The sequence below is a fragment of the Mobula hypostoma genome, unplaced genomic scaffold (genome assembly GCF_963921235.1).
Source record: "Mobula hypostoma unplaced genomic scaffold, sMobHyp1.1 scaffold_53, whole genome shotgun sequence".
In the NCBI taxonomy this organism is placed as follows: Eukaryota; Metazoa; Chordata; class Chondrichthyes; order Myliobatiformes; family Myliobatidae; genus Mobula; species Mobula hypostoma.
Window position 1 is genome coordinate 108,637 of NW_026948211.1, and position 18,044 is coordinate 126,680.

An 18,044-nucleotide genomic window follows, 5' to 3' on the forward strand; every position below is an offset into this window, starting at 1 on the left:
GAATAATATGTTGGACCCGGAGGCTGGTGGGGTGGTAGGTGAGGACCAGGGGAACCCTATTCCTAGTGGGGTGGTGGGAGGATGGAGTGAGAGCAGATGTACGTGAAATGGGGGAGATGCGTTTAAGAGCAGAGTTGATAGTGGAGGAAGGGAAGCCCCTTTCTTTAAAAAATGAAGACATCTCCCTCGTCCTAGAATGAAAAGCCTCATCCTGAGAGCAGATGCGGCGGAGGCGGAGGAATTGCGAGAAGGGGATGGCGTTTTTGCAAGAGACAGGGTGAGAAGAGGAATAGTCCAGATAGTTGTGAGAGTCAGTAGGCTTATAGTAGACATCAGTGGATAAGCTGTCTCCAGAGACAGAGACAGAAAGATCTAGAAAGGGGAGGGAGGTGTCAGAAATGGACCAGGTAAACTTGAGGGCAGGGTGAAAGTTGGAGGCAAAGTTAATAAAGTCAACGAGTTCTGCATGCGTGCAGGAAGCAGCGCCAATGCAGTCGTCGATGTAGCGAAGGAAAAGTGGGGGACAGATACCAGAATAGGCACGGAACATAGATTGTTCCACAAACCCAACAAAAAGGCAGGCATAGCTAGGACCCATACGGGTGCCCATAGCTACACCTTTAGTTTGGAGGAAATGGGAGGAGCCAAATGAGAAATTATTAAGAGTAAGGACTAATTCCGCTAGACGGAGCAGAGTGGTGGTAGAGGGGAACTGATTAGGTCTGGAATCCAAAAAGAAGCGTAGAGCTTTGAGACCTTCCTGATGGGGGATGGAAGTATATAAGGACTGGACATCCATGGTGAAAATAAAGCGGTGGGGGCCAGGGAACTTAAAATCATCGAAAAGTATCAGGCAAGTTGTCTTTCTTGTCATGCATCTGGGATTTTCTTTTATGTATTATTAACTTAAAAGTGCCACAGTTTTAACGCTATATAAAAAATTCCTGCTGAGATGAATGGTTGGTCTGCACAGCCGTTAAAAGGACTTAGAGTGAATTTTTGTATTATTTCAGGTTCTTGTCAGAGTCATCGAAAATTACAACACAGAAACAGGCCCTTTGGGCCATCTGGTTTGTGCTGAATTATTTAAACTGCCCACCCCCATACCCCTACCAGCCAGGTACCTATGCAAACCTCTTAAATGTTGAAATTGAGCTCACATGCACCACTTGTGCTGGCTGCTCATTCCACACCCGGATGACCGTCTGTGTGAAGAAGTTTCCCCTCATGTTCCCCTTAACGTTTCACCTTTCACCCTTAACCCATGGTCTCTGATTGTCGTCCCACCCCATCTCAGTGGTAAAAGCCAGCTTGCATTTACCCTATCTATACCCCTCATAATAGTGGTATACCTCCATCAAATCTCCCCTCAATCTTCCATGTTCCAAGGAATAAAGTCCTGACCTGTTCAATCTTTCCTAATATACAAGTCCTCCAGACCTGGCAACAGCCTTGTGAATTTTCTCTGAACTCTTTCAACCTCTTTTACAACCTTCATGTACCCACCACCGTCTGTGTAAAAAACTTATCCCTGACATCCCCTCGGTATCTATTTCCAAGCACCTTAAAACTATGCCCCTCGTGTTAGCCATTTCAGCCCTGGGAACGAATCCTCTGGCTCTCCACACCATCAATGCCCCTCATCATCTTATACATCCAAAAAAGGCTCTAAACATAAACAAGGAAATTATACATTGCTTTGACGATTTGTTGGAAATATAAAAAGGTATGAGGGTATAGATGGGGTAAATGCAAGCAGCTTTTTCCACTGATGTTGGGTGGGATGACAACCAGAGGTCATGGGTAAGTGACTTCCCCATTTATACAACACAATACAATACAGCACAATACAGGCCCTTCGGCCCACAGTGCTGTGCCGAACACTACTTACTTTAGAAATTATCTGGAGTTCCCCATAGCCCTCTATTTTTCTACGCACCATGTACCTATCCAGGAGCCTCTTAAAAGACCCTATTGTATCCGGCTTCATCACAGTGGCCGGCAACCCATTCCACGCACTCACCACACTGTGTAAAAAAAAACTCACCCCTTCAGCTGATATCACGTGTCAGGACGTGACTGGACAGAGTTCCCAGCATGCGCAGAAATGAAGAATGATCCAGAAGCCTGGCAGTGTAAAACGTGGTTTTGTTGCTGTTAAATAAAAGTTCAATTCTGCCAGAATATAGTTTGTTATTAGTAACGCACGGTACGTATAAAGAACACAACACCCCTGACATCTCCCTCGTACCTGCTTCCAAGCACCTTAAAACTGTGCCTCTCTGCAGATTTTCTCTTGTTTGTGACTGGAAGCAGAACAAAGGTGATTTTCTCAACAGCTGATGTAAAAGATTTTGTTCCCTTTCTCCGAGTTCCCGATCCTTGCATTTAGACAGCTGGAGCTCAGCTCTGTCTGAGAGATCCATCGGTTCCCATTCCCTCATCAGCCGGAAGCTCCCCGGGGCCCGTGTACGGATGGTGGGGCTGAGAGAGAGGGAAGAGAGCAGGACTGTCCCGGGATTGCGGGTCACGGAGCCCGGAGCTCACAGTAATTGTCCCTCACCCTCCGCTCTCCCCTTTCCATGTCTCCCCTCACTTTCCCCCTGATCCCCGGAGACGCGCTCTTACCTGCTGTCGGTCTGCTGAGGCCTAGCGTGTACTGCGCGCATGCGTGATATTCGGCAACGACACAGCGCTGACGCCTGCGCATTTGATCGGTGCTTCGGCGACGGCGATATTTGTAACGCAGGGATTTATGGGTAATCACGGTGCCATTAAAAGTTTCTGCAAGCACCAGTTCCATGTCCGTAGCTCAGTTTGTGTGTGTGTGTGTGTGTGTGCATAGAAAATTCAGCAGCTGTTTTAACGCAGAAAGCGTTTCCCATAAACAATATACTCAATATCAACGTGTATCTAATGCCAAAGTACAATCCTCTTACAAGTGTAGATATAAAACACGAGATTCTGCAGTTGCTGGAAATACGGTACAGAGACGCACACACAAAATGCTGGAGGAACTCCGCAGTTCAGGCAGCTACAAAGCAGAGGAGTACACAGTCTATACATGCTGAAGGGGCTCAGCATAAATGTTGTCTATTTATTCCTCTCCGCATTTGCAGCCAGATCTGTTGATTTCCTCCAGTATTCTGCAGAAATTAACCACCTTTTTTTTTCAAACTGTTTGAAAATGTTTCTGATCTTTCATTTGCAGCCACATCCTACCAGTCTGATTCCTCTTCCTGCTCCTCCTGGTAAACTCTAGGTGCCATCTCTTTCAGGAGCCCCAAAGCCCTGATTCAGGCTTTGATTTCTGACTCTGCTCCATCGAAGATTCACTCACTAGTCTGCTGTCAGACTTTAGAGGTGCATTGCAACAACCCAGCTGTCTCAGACACAGTCCTTTGAAATGAGTGAAAATCACACAAAACGTTGAAAAGAGCGGGGAGGAAGGAGTTTAACCAACTTCATCCAGAGCCCTGAAGGACGTCAAAAGCACAGTGAGCTTATCGTCTTATTCAGTCTGGAGAAAAATATGCAGGAAATTCATGCAGGTGTACGGGATGATGAGAGACATTGGTCATGTGGATAGCCACAGGCTTGTTCCTAGGGCTTTAGATTTAGATTATGAAGACAGACAGTCCTCTTTCATTGTCATTTAGTAATGCATGCATTAAGAAATGATACAATATTTCCTCCAGTGTGATATCACAAAACACAGGACAGAACAAGAGTGAAAAATCTAACAAAATCACAATTATAACATATAGTTACAACAGTGCAACAATACCATAACCTGATGAAGAAGTCAATGAGCACAATAAAAAGTTCAAAGTCTCTCAAATGTCCCACATCTCACGCAGACGGGAGAAGGAAGAAAAAACTCTCCCTGCCATGCCCGACCACAGTCCGACTCCGAGTCGTCCGAAAACTTCGAGCCTCCGATCAGCTTTCCGACACCGAGTTCCGAGTATCATCTCTATCCGAGCGATTCGACCTCTATCTCGGTCGCCAACAGCAGGCAAAGCCGAGGGTTTTGAGGCCTTCCCTCCGGAAGATTCACGATCGAGCAGTAACGAGAGCAGCGAACGGGCGTTTCAGACATTTCTCCAGATGTTCCTGTGTACTTTCACGTCCCTCTCCATCAAATCGGAATTGTCCACGGCCCCTATTTAACGGATACGATATCATTTCACCGAAGGACTGCACGCACTGCCCTCGCTCCACCCGCCGAACCGGCTGAACACGAGGGGGCAGAGTTTTAACTTGCTTGGAAGTAGGTACAGAGCAGATGTCGGAGCTAAGTGGTGTGTGTGTGGACAGCACTGCCAGCGACAGTGCTAGAGGCGGATACAATAGGGTCTTTTAAGAGACTCTTAGATATTACATAGATGTTAGATAGTACATGGAGCCTAGAAAAATAGAGGGCGATGCGGGAGGGTAATTCTAGGCAGTTTCTGGAGTAGGTTACGTGGTCGGCACAACACTGCGGGCCGAAGGGCCTGTAACGTGCTGTAGAGTTCTATGATTCTGTGAAATTCAAGGGAAATCTCTTCTCCCACGGTGTGGTGACCAGCTGCAACCTGTCATCACAGGGAGAGTGAGAGGGGAGCGGACTCGAACTTCCAATGGGATCGCACCCCTTCTCATTCACTACCATCATCCTCACCCCCCGTGGACCCCATCCCTTTCCACCCACTCCCGCCATTTGCACTCTCAATGTGATCTCTTTCCGTTCATTTCCAACGGGACTGCGACGCTGGAAACTGGAGGGGTTGCTGAAATCCCCGTTTGCAAGAACCCAGGACACCATCAGCGACACGAAACAGCTTACCAGCAAAGTCACCGTGAGCACACTCACGGTGAGAGAGAGAGAGGGGAGCGGGGAAAGGTTGGAGAAGGAGATGTTGGGAGGAACTCGGCCGGTAGAGTAGAGAGAGGGATAGACCGAGAGGCAGGGAGGGGGGATAGCGAGAGATCGAGAGATACAGTAGATGGGTGGCGAGATGGAAGGTGAGAGAGAAGGGTGGGAGAGAATGCTGAGATAGCGGTAGAGGAAGTGGGATGGGGAGACAGAGGGCGAATGGGGTTAGAAGACAGAGGAAGAGAGAGAGGTGAGAGTGGAGTGTCCTATCCACTGTGTGGGCGTTATTAGTCTGTCATGTGACATGACGGGATCTGTCGATGTCGCCGGTTTCTCCATCAATCGATTCGCGTTTGACCTACAAATTCTGTGCGTGTGAACATGTTTATTTTTCTGCGTGATTACGAATCGACCAGACCCGTTCGGCTGCACTGGACACGATGAACGTTCTTAGTAAAACAGTGGTGACGGGGATGGGATCTGTGACACTCGCTCTTTTGGAATCGATGTTCACACTTGAACAATGACCATCATTGGACAAGTTCAGGAATATTATGATTCACAGACCACGGGAAGGTTTACATTGAAATGTTTGGCTAGTTATTCGCGGCAAACAACATCACTGAGCCCAATCAAAAGGATACTATCTTGCGTGGTTTTTGTGGTCCGGAAACACACAATATCGTCCGAAGTTTGATGAATCCCGATTTGCTCTCTTCGAAATCTTATGAGGATCTTCTGAGATTTGATCGCATTACAATCCTAAACCATTGGATATTGTGCAGCGCGTTAGATTCAGCTCTCGTTTTCAGTTAGAAAACGAACCAATAGCAACGTTTGTTGCTGAATTAAGAAAACTGACTGAACGTTGTGTTTACGTTGCTGTTCGAGAAGTTATGATACGAGGTCGCTCAGTCGTCGGCGTGATGTTCGCATTCAGCGTCGCTTATCGGCAGAATCAGAGCTCTCACTTCAGTCAGCTTTTGATATCGCAAATGGCATGCAAGCGGCAGATTAAAATGCAGTTTTGTCGCAAGAGTGCAAGTACAAAGAGCGCTGACATCTCCATCACCTACAACTGCCGCAGATTGTACTGACGCTGACAAAGTGCCCCCAACTAAGAATCAAAAGAATTATACTCCGGGTTTTCCGATGTCACCGTTGCGCTGAATTTCACCGGAAGCCTCCTGACTGTTGACACCGAGACTCATTCCGCTTTACTTGCCAAAGAAAGGACACTTGACCAGAGTTTGCCGATCTCGGCCTCCATCCAAACCAAAACGTCCCACAGCATCTGATCTCTTCTTATTGATCATGACGGGTCTGACCAAGCTACGTTCTGGTCAATGGGAACCAACGTCCACTTTCCTCGGGTGTTGATAGTGGGACACTCATCAAATCCAATGCAAAAAAGAGGTGTTGAAATTCGCTGTTGATGTATGTCACCATTCCATAAATGCGGTGTGATCTGAAAGCTCGAAAGCGCTGGACGCTGCTGCCTTGAAAGCCGGATCCAGCCGTCGGGGTCCGGGTCGGAGACCCGAGAACGAGCCAATTGCCGGCGCGGATTTAGAGACGATTCGAAGTGGCGGAACAGAGGCGAGCGGAGGCGAGGCAGAGACCGGCCCCGTGCCCGACAGCGAGGACCGATCCGAGATTAGATCGATTTTAAAGTGGGGCTGAATTGGAAAGATCGGAACGAGCGGAATCGAGGCGGTGAGACCAGGCCCGAGGGAGTATCGAAGCAGCAGGGCGCGGCTCCGAAAGCGAGGAACGACGCGATGTTCGGACGTTTTCAACGACGGAACAGATTGGACGATGGACGGGACGCTTCGGCTCGGTGCTCCGCGACGTTTTCTCGGCGCTACGTTCAACAGAGGCAGGGACATGTTCTTGAATCGGTTGCTGCAATACCTGGCTTCCTATCCGTGGGGGGACTCAATTTTCTGAACTTCAGTTCTAAATGTTATTTGGTGAAGTTTATCGTTTGCAGCTTTGGTCTTTTTGTTGTTTATTCTCTGCGCGTCGGGTGTTTGACGATTTTCTTTCTTAACCGGTTCTATTTTCTATGTTTCTTTGTTTTGTGGTTATTTGTAAGGAGACGAATCTAATTGTTGAAAGAGTATAATAAATGCACTTTGTATTTTGAACTGTAAACAGGTACGTCTTCCTCGACGGGTCAGCAGAGGAAAGGCCGAGGAGCCTCCATTTCCCGTGGGTCCACAGCTCTGTAGGTGATGAGTTGGAGATGAAGAATTGATGCAATTACGAAAAAGTCTGAGAAGATTAGTGATGTACCCCGGACAGTGTGCGGGCTGTTGCCTCCCGTCAGGTGTGGAGGCGCTAATGCAGAAGATCGGAAAAAGCCACAACGTGTTGTAAAGTCAGTCAGCTCCAGCAAAGGCATCAGGCTCCCACCATATTCAGAAAGCAATGTCTGAAGAGACGGCATCCATCATTGAGGACCCTGAAGATCCGGAACACTTTGCATTGCTGACATCAGTAAGCAGGTACCTGGTCACAAGACTCACCCTGAACGTTTCACTAACACATGATCGCATAATGCATACAGCAATGTGGCATCGTATACACTCGGTTGTGCCCACGTTTTAGTCCATTCCAAGATCAATCTGACCCTTTCCGACTACATCGCCCTCATCTTTCCCATTCATCCACCCGCCTATCTGAGAGTCTGTGGAATGTCCATAACGGAAATGACGCCACGCCGCTGATTACAGAGCGTCACACGTACACACCCCTCAGTGTGTCAAAGAAATGCCCCCGCCATCACCGCAATACCTTCCGCCCAACTCCATAAAGTTATGTCTCCGTGTATTCGCCATTTCTGCCTGGGAAACATACAGTATCTCTTGCTGTACAATCGACCGCTGCCTCTTATCATTGTGTACACCTTCCCGACATCACAGCTCATTTTCTGTCCTCCTAAAGCAAAACCTTAGCTCGGTCAACCGCTCTTCATAATCCTGGCGTCATCGCAGTGAATCTCCTCTGCTCGATCTCTAACGATTCGACATCCTTCCTATAATGAAGACCACCGCAGCCTCTGCCTTCTGCGGCCAAACCAATTCTGAATCCACACGGGCAATTTTCCCTGGAACTGGTGTCTCCTACCGTCCCGAATGAGCTTATCGTTGGGCGAACATACCATACTAAAATCCATATTCACAACCTCCAGTCCTCGGTTTTAATCAATATGTCTCGCCCATTCCTCACGGTATTCAGTCATCTTCGTGAGACATGTTCTGCTCTTCTGAAAGTCCTGCCGACTATCCCTAATCAGACTGTGCTTCGGCAAATCAATAGGATACAATGGAACTGTATTGTCATGGCTGAAGACAACAAAATGGCGGCGCTGCTCCAGACCGCGCTAAACAGATATTTGCAATGCGTGCGGTCCGGATTCATTAAAACAAGAAAGAACCTGTATTTACATACACAAATGATTTCAGTGACACTCAAAGGCCATTGGCAAGGCAGGGTGTTGCATTATTCAGCACAACAACGGCCCTCGGGATGAAGTTATTTCCGTCTAATGCCTTGGCGAAGATGTTTCCCTCTCTCCTACCAGACGGCAGGAAATTAACCAGACAGTGTCAGGGATCGGATGGGTCTTTACTGCTGCCGTGAGCATCCGGAGTTAGATTGTCTCCCAGTCCAGTAGTTGAGCCCCAGTGATGTTCGGAGCCGTCCTAATCAACCCTTTGAGTGGTTTACAATCTGTCTCGCTGCATCTGGAGCACAGCACTGCCATTCCGTGTGTCAGTCTGCTCTCTATCGCACAGAAAATGTTGACCAGCTATTTCTGAGACAGATCAGCTCTCCCTAATCACCTCATATAGTATAGTCACTGTTGTGCTTTCATTGCTAACGAGGTTTTGCTGACGGGCCGAGAGAGCTCCTCGGTGATATTCATCCCCAAAAACCTGAACCTCTGAACACTCCCCATTAGTTCACCATTCAGGGATAGTGGGGCTTGTTCGAGACGTCTTGCATTTTTGAAGTTGATTACCATTTCTATTGTCTTCTTAGTGCTGGTCGAAGTTTGAGGTTCACCCTTTCTATATACAGATTCATCAGCCTCTGTGATGAGGCCAGTCACTGTTGTGACCTCTGCGACTATGATGACTGAGTTTGTAGCAGAAGCGGGAGGGCAGTCATGGGCGAAGAGAGAGAGTAGAGACGTGGCTCTGTACACACCACTGCGGGGCACCTGTGCTGAAGTTTTGGGGATTTGATGCGCACTTGCTTAGTTTCCTCGTTTGGGTACGATGACTGAGTTCCAATTACAGGTTGATGTGTCGAGACTTGTGGAGCTACTAAACGTCATCTCCAGAAATTCTCCCCAAATTTGCCCATCTCTGAAGTAAGAGTAATTGGTCGGTCATTCCCAGGGTTAATCCTGGTACCTTTCTTGAACAAAATATTGATATTTGTCATAACCTCCCACCGTCCAATGCTTCGCACCTATGCCTGTGGGCAGCGAGGACGCACATGTCATCACCAAAGCCGAGGAAATCTCTTCCCACGCATCCATTAGTATCATGTGCGATATTCCTTTCGGTCTCAGGTTCTTAGCTATCCTCATGCTCTTCAAATTCTCCAATGCATCTTCCTTCGAAACCTTGACATATTCCAGCATAACAGGCAGTTCACGCTGCCCCCACATTCATCAAGTTCCCTCTGAGATTCCTACTCTGTGGTCTATGGAGTCCTGGGTTAATAGTGCTGGTCCCCGGCATCAGATCTGTCCGGAAGCTCTGCACTGGTGAATACTGAAGCAAAGCATTCATTACCGACCCGCACTGCCGCCCCCGACACCAGGCACATGTTTCTTTCCTCTTGTATCCTTCATCGTTTCTACGCTCTCGTCCTCCTGTTCCCCTCCTCGCCAATGCACACGCCTAACACTAATTTCCGCTGTTTGGCTCCTTCTTGGCGACCTTGTAACTCTCCAGAATCCTCTCTGATGATCTCTGCTTCTTAACCCTTAAGCATGCTTCTTTCTTCCTCCGGAATGGATGTTCCACATCTCGTCACAGCCGTGACCCCTTCCAGTTAGCATACTTTCCCTACCTCAGCGGGACAAACCTGCCCAGAACGCCAAGCAAGGGCGCCCGAAACAACCTTCACATTTCTGTTGGGCATTTCCCTGAACACATCCGTTCCCAGTTTACATCCCCAGGGTCCTGACTCAGAGCGTCATGATGGGGACTCCCGCAAATTAAACACTTCCCAATATATTCTGCTCATATCCTTGTCCATGGCTCTGTAAAAGTTCAGGGAGTTGTCGTCAGTATCACCAAAATACTCACTAAGCCTCGCATATCTTAGTTGAGCTTATTCTCTTCAAGCATCGGCTTTCTAAATTATTTCTAAACTTTTCTAAATTAAACAATACTACGTCACTGTTTGCATTCTTTTTGCGCTCCCTCTCTTGTTTATTTATTTATTGTTTGTTTCGGTGCTTTTGGACGTATTGCACTGCACACACATTTCACGGCATTTACTGGAGACAGTAAACGTGATGCTGGTTCCGATTCTGATGATGGAAATGAGGAGCCGGTGATGATCCATAATATGCGCCGTCATTTACTGAGACCTTATTCGGAGCCGGAAAACCCGATGCACATTCGGTATCGGTAATATTTGTCACAGAGGTTATTATAGAGATTTTTAACCTTCAATGTCAAAAAGCAGGGGTTACTTCAATACATTCCGTGCTGCCCTTGTCAATCATGCCCGCACAACGGGCTGCTGAGTTCATTGTGACTGAAGAAGTTTGGACAAAGTTGGAATAAGGTGATGGAATCCGTGTGGTCTACAATGACACTGGGCAAATAACGCAGACTGTGCAGGCCCGCTGTAAAGTTCATATGTGGGATTGGTTTCAGGATAAATCGTGAGCTCACTCAGAGCTAACATTTGCTTTGAGAGATATGGAGCGAGATATCACACAATTAATATCAAACAAAATGAATGTGAAGGCAACAATAGAAGGAGATACGAGAAAATCTGCAGATGCTGGAAATTCAAGCAACATACATAAAATGCCGGTGGAACGCAGCATGTTGTGTGTGTTAATATAAGTAGGTGATAGGTCATGACCGGCATTTCAATCCGGAGTGCGGGGAACAGCTTTAAAAACTTTCTGATTGTCTACTTTACTAGACGGTGTTATGGACTGAGCTTTAAGTATTCCCCGCGGTGCCGAGAGGACACAGAAGTAGAAACGGCGCCTTGTTTGTTAACTGACTGTAACTAACCCGAGTTATTGTGCAACCTCTGTGTTTTTTTCACCGGGGTATAGATTAATATATAAAAGGGCAGCGAGGTCAGAACACAGGCGAGTGGCTCTCAGTGCTAGCAGTGCGGTACATTTTTTACAACACCCGAAAATGGCTCTACCGACAATCCGGCATGTGAGGATTGTATTTTACCCTATTCTCGCAGCTTTCGGTGTTCCGGGTAAGTCGACACATCCTCTGTCTGAAATGTCAGGGACGGTCTTCTGTTAACAGTCATTTCACTGGGTGTTGTTTACCGGCGAAACCGACCCAGCGCGGAGACACGGCAGACTACCGCTGCTGAACGGTTCGTCTCCGCTCCACACGCTGATGCAGGGTCAAGTTCACTGTCACCCCGACCCCCCATCCCGCCCCCAGAGTTCATCATAGACGATGCTGCTGAAATTCAGGGAGATCAATCCTCTCCGCTGTTCACCACTGTCAGCGTAAATTTGATACCGGGATTGTTGCAGATTGAAAGGTATTTTGTGATCTAACTTTTTGGTGAAGGAGCAGTGGAACAGGACGATTTGTGGGAACGTTGCGGATTGTACCTACTGCCGCCGTAGTTGAATTTTTTCTCTCTCACTGTCTGTCTGTCTGTCTGTCTGTCTCTCTCATCTCTCTCTCTCTCTCTCTGTCCTCTCTCTGTCTCTGTCTCTGTCTCTGTCTCTCTGTCTTTCTGTCTCCCTGTCTCTCTCCCTGTCTGTCCTCTCTCTCTCTCACGCTCTTTCTCCCTTTCTCCCTCTCTCTCTCCATCCTCTCTCTCTCTCTCTCCCTCTCTCTCTGTCTCTGTCCTCTCTCTCTCTCTCTCTGTCTCTCTGTCTTTCTCTTTCTCCCTGTCTCTCTCTCGCTTTCTCACTCTCTCTCTCTCACTGCCTGTCCTCTCTCTCTCTCACACACTCTTTCTCCCTTTCTCCCTCTCTCTCTCCGTCCCCCCCCACTCTCTCTCTCTCTCTCTCTCTCTCTCTCACACACACACACACACACACACACACACACACACACACACACCCACTCTCCCTCTCCTTCCCTCCCCCCTTTTTGGATTTCCGATCAAACCTTTGATTGTATGCCTTTCCCGTACCAGTTGCGAATTATAGTAAATATAGCTAGCATAAGAATGTGGTGTCCAGCTAGAGATTTGAATTAATTTCTCCCTGTCGCATCTTTAAGATGATAATGAATATGATCAAAAATGGCGGATATATCCAAGTGAGAGTTTATTTATTGATAGGCGTTTCGGAAACTATTCGAGTTTAAGCTAGATTGCGTACAAGCGACACTAGACGAGTCAGTGAAGTCCGATTCTGTTCACCAGGCCCTGCGCTCATTCATTGACTAAATGGAGGGAACGAGTGCATCGGTTTCACCCTGGGGCTGATGACCGACAGCGGGCACGGCCCCACTTACTCCGGGCCAGTACCGGCTCAATAATAAAGTTCCGTTGAGTGGATTCTGTCGACTGCACATCAGCCGTTCCTCCTACAGCCACTGTATTCAGCTCTGTCACGGCTCTCATTCACTACGGCTGGTGTCTGAATGGGGCTTCGAGGGTAAGAGCCATTGAAATGACGATCCCACGGGTAGGGAATGTAGTGCGCAAGGGAGGTATGGGAGAAGATGGTGATCTCCCCTATTTTTCTGGGTTGTGATGGCGAATGAGCAGCAGTGCTGCCCCCTCTCGGTTACATCGCCAAGGTGACATCGAGAGCACGTCACCAGCAACTTAACCAGGAGCAGTGCTGCCCCCTCTCGGTTACATCGCCAAGGTGACATCGAGAGCACGTCGCAGCAACTTAACCAGGAGCAGTGCTGCCCCCTCTCGGTTACATCGCCAAGGTTACAATGCGCAGTTCAGCTGCAAACCCTTTTAGTTCACTGAATGAGGAGCTTTTATTCTCTCTTGGAACATATTTCCCCGGTAATTTTGCCGATCACTGTCGGAAAATTATTTTCACATTGCATTCCGAGAACGCTTCTCCTCGCCCTGTTTGTAACTCACAATTTGTAACTCTTTCCCTAGCGAACCTATTGACAACGGTGGTCCTCTTCCGAGGGAATTGCGGCCTTTCCAAATGTATATCGCTCTACATGGCTTTCATGGCAATGGCAGATCTCCTGGTGATGATCGTCTGTGTAATTGCGTATCATATCGTCATGTACCAGTTTCCAAAATCCTTCCTGTCCTATACATCCGTCTGTAAGGTCGTCCTGTACTTCAATTCGACCTGCCTGCAAACCTCGGTCTGGTACACTGTCCTGTTCACAGCCGATCGGTTTGTAGCGATCTGTTGTCGGAAGCTTAAAACGAAATATTGCACGGTGAGGACAGCTGTTGCCGGCATTATAACCGTGCCGCTCCTGATGCATTTACAGAACGTCCCGTATCTATTAGAGTATAAACCTGTGCGTGTAGTTAACGGTATTCAATGGGGCTGCCAGCCGAGCTCGTGGTTCATTACGTCTCTTGTGGGCGTCGCATTCTCCTTTCTGCAGAGTATTTTAACGGTTATATTACCTTTTGTTCTGATAACCCTGTTTAACTGTCTGACGGTAAGGCGCATTTTATTAGCCAGTAAAGTACGCCGCGGACTGCGCGGTCAAGGCAGTCAAACACAGAAGGATCCGGAGATGGAAGGCCGCCGGAAATCCATCATTTTACTCTTTAGTGTGTCCGGCAGTTTCATTCTGTTGTGGCTGTCGGTCACTGTGATCTTTCAGATCACCCGACTCACAGGAAACGCGCATTACGAAGGTGATTACACCGACTCTGCCTATGTCGCCACTGAAGCCGGTTACATGATCATGTATCTGAGTTCCTGCACGAACGCCTGTATTTATACAGCGACCCAGGCTAAGTTTAGAGAGGAAATGCGGCTAGTGTTAAAATCTCCTTGGACTTTATTTTTAATATTGGTTAAAAAACACAGGTAAAGCAAAGCACATATTCCTAAAGGTCGAATGTTCATTAACTACTAATTCTCCGCATCGGGAATCTGTTATTCTGTCGCGATGTACATCTGGGTTTTATGTGTTTAACTATAATGTGTCTCGCTATTAAATTGACTTGGAGTCAAATATAACTCCATTTCTGTGCAGGAGCGTCCTTGATAGCCGTGACGTCATCAACAATCCTGGTATCCGATCGCTCAGTTGATTTCAGTCACTCGTTGCGTTTGACAGCTGCGTTGACAGTGGGGATCATTTGGCCGCTGGGTAACTCGGGTAAAGGTGGAGCCATCGGAATGACTTTTACACTGGCAGTGGAGATTCGCTGCGGTCAGCGCTGTGACAGAGCTACCTTCTTGTAGATTGCAGTGCGGAATCAATATTGCATAGATTCTGCCCCAGCTCGACTATGGCGACCTCTGCCAATTCCCAGAGCCATAATCCAGCCCGTATCCCTCTCTACCTTTGTTAACCAAGGGTTATCCAGGCACGTTTCCATTGTTTTATTATCACCCGCATCCAGCACGTCTACTGCAGACATAACCACGCCGCACTGGGCGAGAAAAAGAGAATGTCTTCAGATCTGTGTCTGGATGTGCCACTGCTGACATAGAAGACAAAGTTGTTGGCTATCTGTACAATATACACCTCCCCATAATTGTATAAACTTTTACACGGACCCTTCACTTTATTTTCTATTTCAGACAATCAAACTTCTCCTTATAGTTTATCCCCTTCCCCACAGTCCAGGAAACAATCTGGTGAATTTTGATCTACCATAGCTCAGTTCTTACAACATCCTTCCCATGACGTGGCAATCAGAATTGCACCCATTGCTCTCAGTCTGTTATCACCAGTGCTCCGTATCGCTGTCAGACCGAGTCGGAATTCTTCCACTCAGAGCCTCGGTGAACAATGCAAGAATAACAAAATCCACTTTCGCTGTACTGTCCTCCTGCATTCAGAAAGGTATGGCCTAGCGTTGCAAGGTTACAACTAAAAACGACCCTCCAAAGGTCTATATGCCCTCCCAGATTTTCATTTCACAATGTGGATAAGTCACATTTTGTTTCACATCCTCTTTTACAAACAATAAAGGACCGAGCAGCAAATCTACAGCTCGCCGCTTATTGCCGGGTCCGGGAGGAGAGACACGCTCGCACACTGCCATTCGCATCCATTTACCAAGCTAATTGTGTGACTAGTTTGCCAATTCATCTCCGCGTCCCTGTATCTGTCATGGGTGCCTTGTTAGAAACATTACTGAAGGCCATCCAAACTCTATCTACCTTCCTGCTTCGTTAAATCGTCGAGATCATTCCTTTAAAAGTACAATCATATTTGTGACACATGACGCCGCCGGCACAAGACCACACGGCTACGGCGTAGGGATCCGCATAGGCTCTGCGTATGGTTCGCGGCGATGCCGTACCTACGGCGTCGATTTGACGCAGTGGTATAAATAAGCCTTGACTCCTTATTCGCTTCGTTGAACTGCCTTCCGAGCTGTATATACATATATTCTGTTAACCGGAATTTTCTGCCATGCCATTCCCATACCGATATAAAGAGAGCTGATCTCAATATTCAGGAAATGAAATGATAAGGGGAGCGATGTGGAAACGGTGAAGAAGGGAGAAAAAAGATATTTAAAGAGGCACAGACGGTAAACGACGTTTGGGGGATAAATTGAAGACGGGTGTTTGCATAACTAATGACACAACTAAATCGAGATGGCTGGGTTTATAATTCTATGCACTTGTATCCAAATCACTGCAAGGTCCCGTCCAAATCAGTCCCATGATCCCAGAGTTCAGCGCTCTTTCAGTCATGCCCGCACGGCCCTCCCTCCACCGCGGACGTCCATCCTTCAGCTACCCGAGGTGAAATTTCCGCAGTCCCATCCGTCGGCTCAGTAGCCTGTCCATTCCTTCCACTTTTGAGCATTCTCTCAGTGGAAAACTGGGCGAGATACGCATCCCGTCAACAACTCATCCACACGAATGCTCCAAGCCATATGGTAATGGACACGCAACTGAAAGTGTTCCAGGAGAACGAAACGGGGCAAATAGAGCAAAGCCTCCTGGGTAATAACTGGGGAATAGCGATCACACTGTGAAAATTCGCGAAAATCAGGGTGGGCAAATGAAATACAAACAGAAGCTATTCCTTAATGAGACATTATCACGACTAATATATTCCCACGAAGAATCTTTTCCTTTTTCCGCATCTAATCTCATTGATTTACATAAAAAATGAATATTTTGAAGTATTTCAAACACTGATCCTCCGCAGAACTTCGGGTGTAAAGTTGCAAGCGTTCATTCCATTTCCTGAAGGGTATTCTCCCCGTCACCGTTCCAAATTATCCCGTTTCTTAACTCCCCACCTGGGAAAAATTCCTTCTGCGTCCTTTTCTTTTGTATCCTGTCGTCAGTGTGGAAGTTTGATTCAGTTCATTTCTGTCTCTTGTATTCACTCCATGGATCTCCTCAGCTCCGGCCTCCTGCATCCATTCCACACCCTCACACTCCTCATTTGGAGCTTCATTCCATTCTCACAGTTCCCATGTCTCCGCTGTACTTTTCCAATGTTGGAAGATTCTCCACACAGGTTTCTCTGAGGTTCAGTCCCTCTGCCAATGGAGAGAAATTCCTTTCTGCATCTCAGTTATTTCCTCTGCATGTTCTCCCGACACCTCTCCCGAATTCAGCACGGTGAGATCCGCCTGGTCTTCATCCTCTTCAATTTCTATTCGTCAGCAAGATTCCACCAACCTTCACAACTCTTTTTATTTTTCTCTGCCACTCCACGCCTTTCAGCATTGTGAAGCGAACATTTTTTACGTGATTTTCTGAACTACTCGGCCCTCGCCACCATTATGTCCTGGTCCTGGATGAGACACATCCACTGTGATCCAGGGACACAGAGCTGAGCAAAACAGCGGGCTGAGCGTTGGCGAAATTCTTGGCCGTCTCTGGAGTAGGTCTCTCTGCTGTGGGCCGAAGGGCCTGTAATGTGCTGTCAATATCTATGTTCTGTTTCAATCTTTTTATTAACTTTCAAAATTAAACATAACAATAATAGTAATGATACATAGAGATCGGGATTACAATAATAACAGTTAGCATGTACAAGCACAAATTCCAAGTAGCAAATATAGTTTAGCCTCCCAACCTCATAGTAATTCACCATGAAAAAGATACTTTATAAACAGTGTAAAAGAAAACCCCCTAAACTAAAAAGAAACTAAACTAAACAAAAACACAAACAAAGCTTGGGCTGTCATATTACATCGGCTAAACATATTTGTTGTTAACTCCGCTCCTCTGTACATGAACAAAAAAATTACTACAAAGGATTCAGAAAAGGTCAACTTACATCATATGAAAACATTGAATAAATGGACTCCAAGTTTCTTCAAATTTAACCGAAGGATCCACAGTACCGCTCCTAATTTTTTTTCCAAGATTGGGCATGCTATCGTTTGGGAAAACCATTGAAATGTAGCGGGGGAATTAGAATCTTTCCATTTACATAAAATAGATCTTCTGGCTATTATTGTAACAAATGCAATTAGACGAAAAGCTGACATGGATAAACGACTAGAGTCTATCACTGGTCGTCCAAAAATTGCAGTAGTAGGATGAGGTTGTAAAACAGAACTATTGAAATAATATCAAAAATATCTTTACAATATTTTTCTAAAAGAGGACAAGACCAGACCATATGTGTCAAGAAGGCTACCTCAGAATGACATCTATCACAAACAGGATTTATATGGCAATAAAAACGAGCTGACTTATCCTTGGACATATGAGCCCAGAGAACCACCTTGAACTGTATCAAGGCGTGTCTGGCTCACATTGAGGAAGTATTGACTAATGTTCTATGTTCACACAGTTTTCTCACTCCATCCAGAGACA

At 46.9% G+C, this 18,044-nt stretch overlaps 1 protein-coding gene across 5 annotated transcripts in view; it reads right to left on the minus strand.

The window, feature by feature from the left end:
- Positions 1–18,044, minus strand: part of LOC134341857 (zinc finger protein 235-like) — a 37,635-nt gene that overhangs the window by 4,325 nt on the left and 15,266 nt on the right. The window contains exons 1-2 of one of the 5 annotated variants that reach the window (XM_063039792.1): positions 2,252–2,802; positions 2,048–2,127 (exon numbers count right to left, since the gene is read on the minus strand). The exons of 1 other annotated variant lie outside the window; for it this stretch is intronic. The gene's annotated coding sequence lies outside the window, so the exon portion shown is untranslated. Of the gene's footprint in view, positions 1–2,047; positions 2,803–18,044 lie in introns of those variants that run through there. 3 more of the 5 variants (XM_063039791.1, XM_063039793.1, XM_063039794.1) reach the window with 3 other exon arrangements.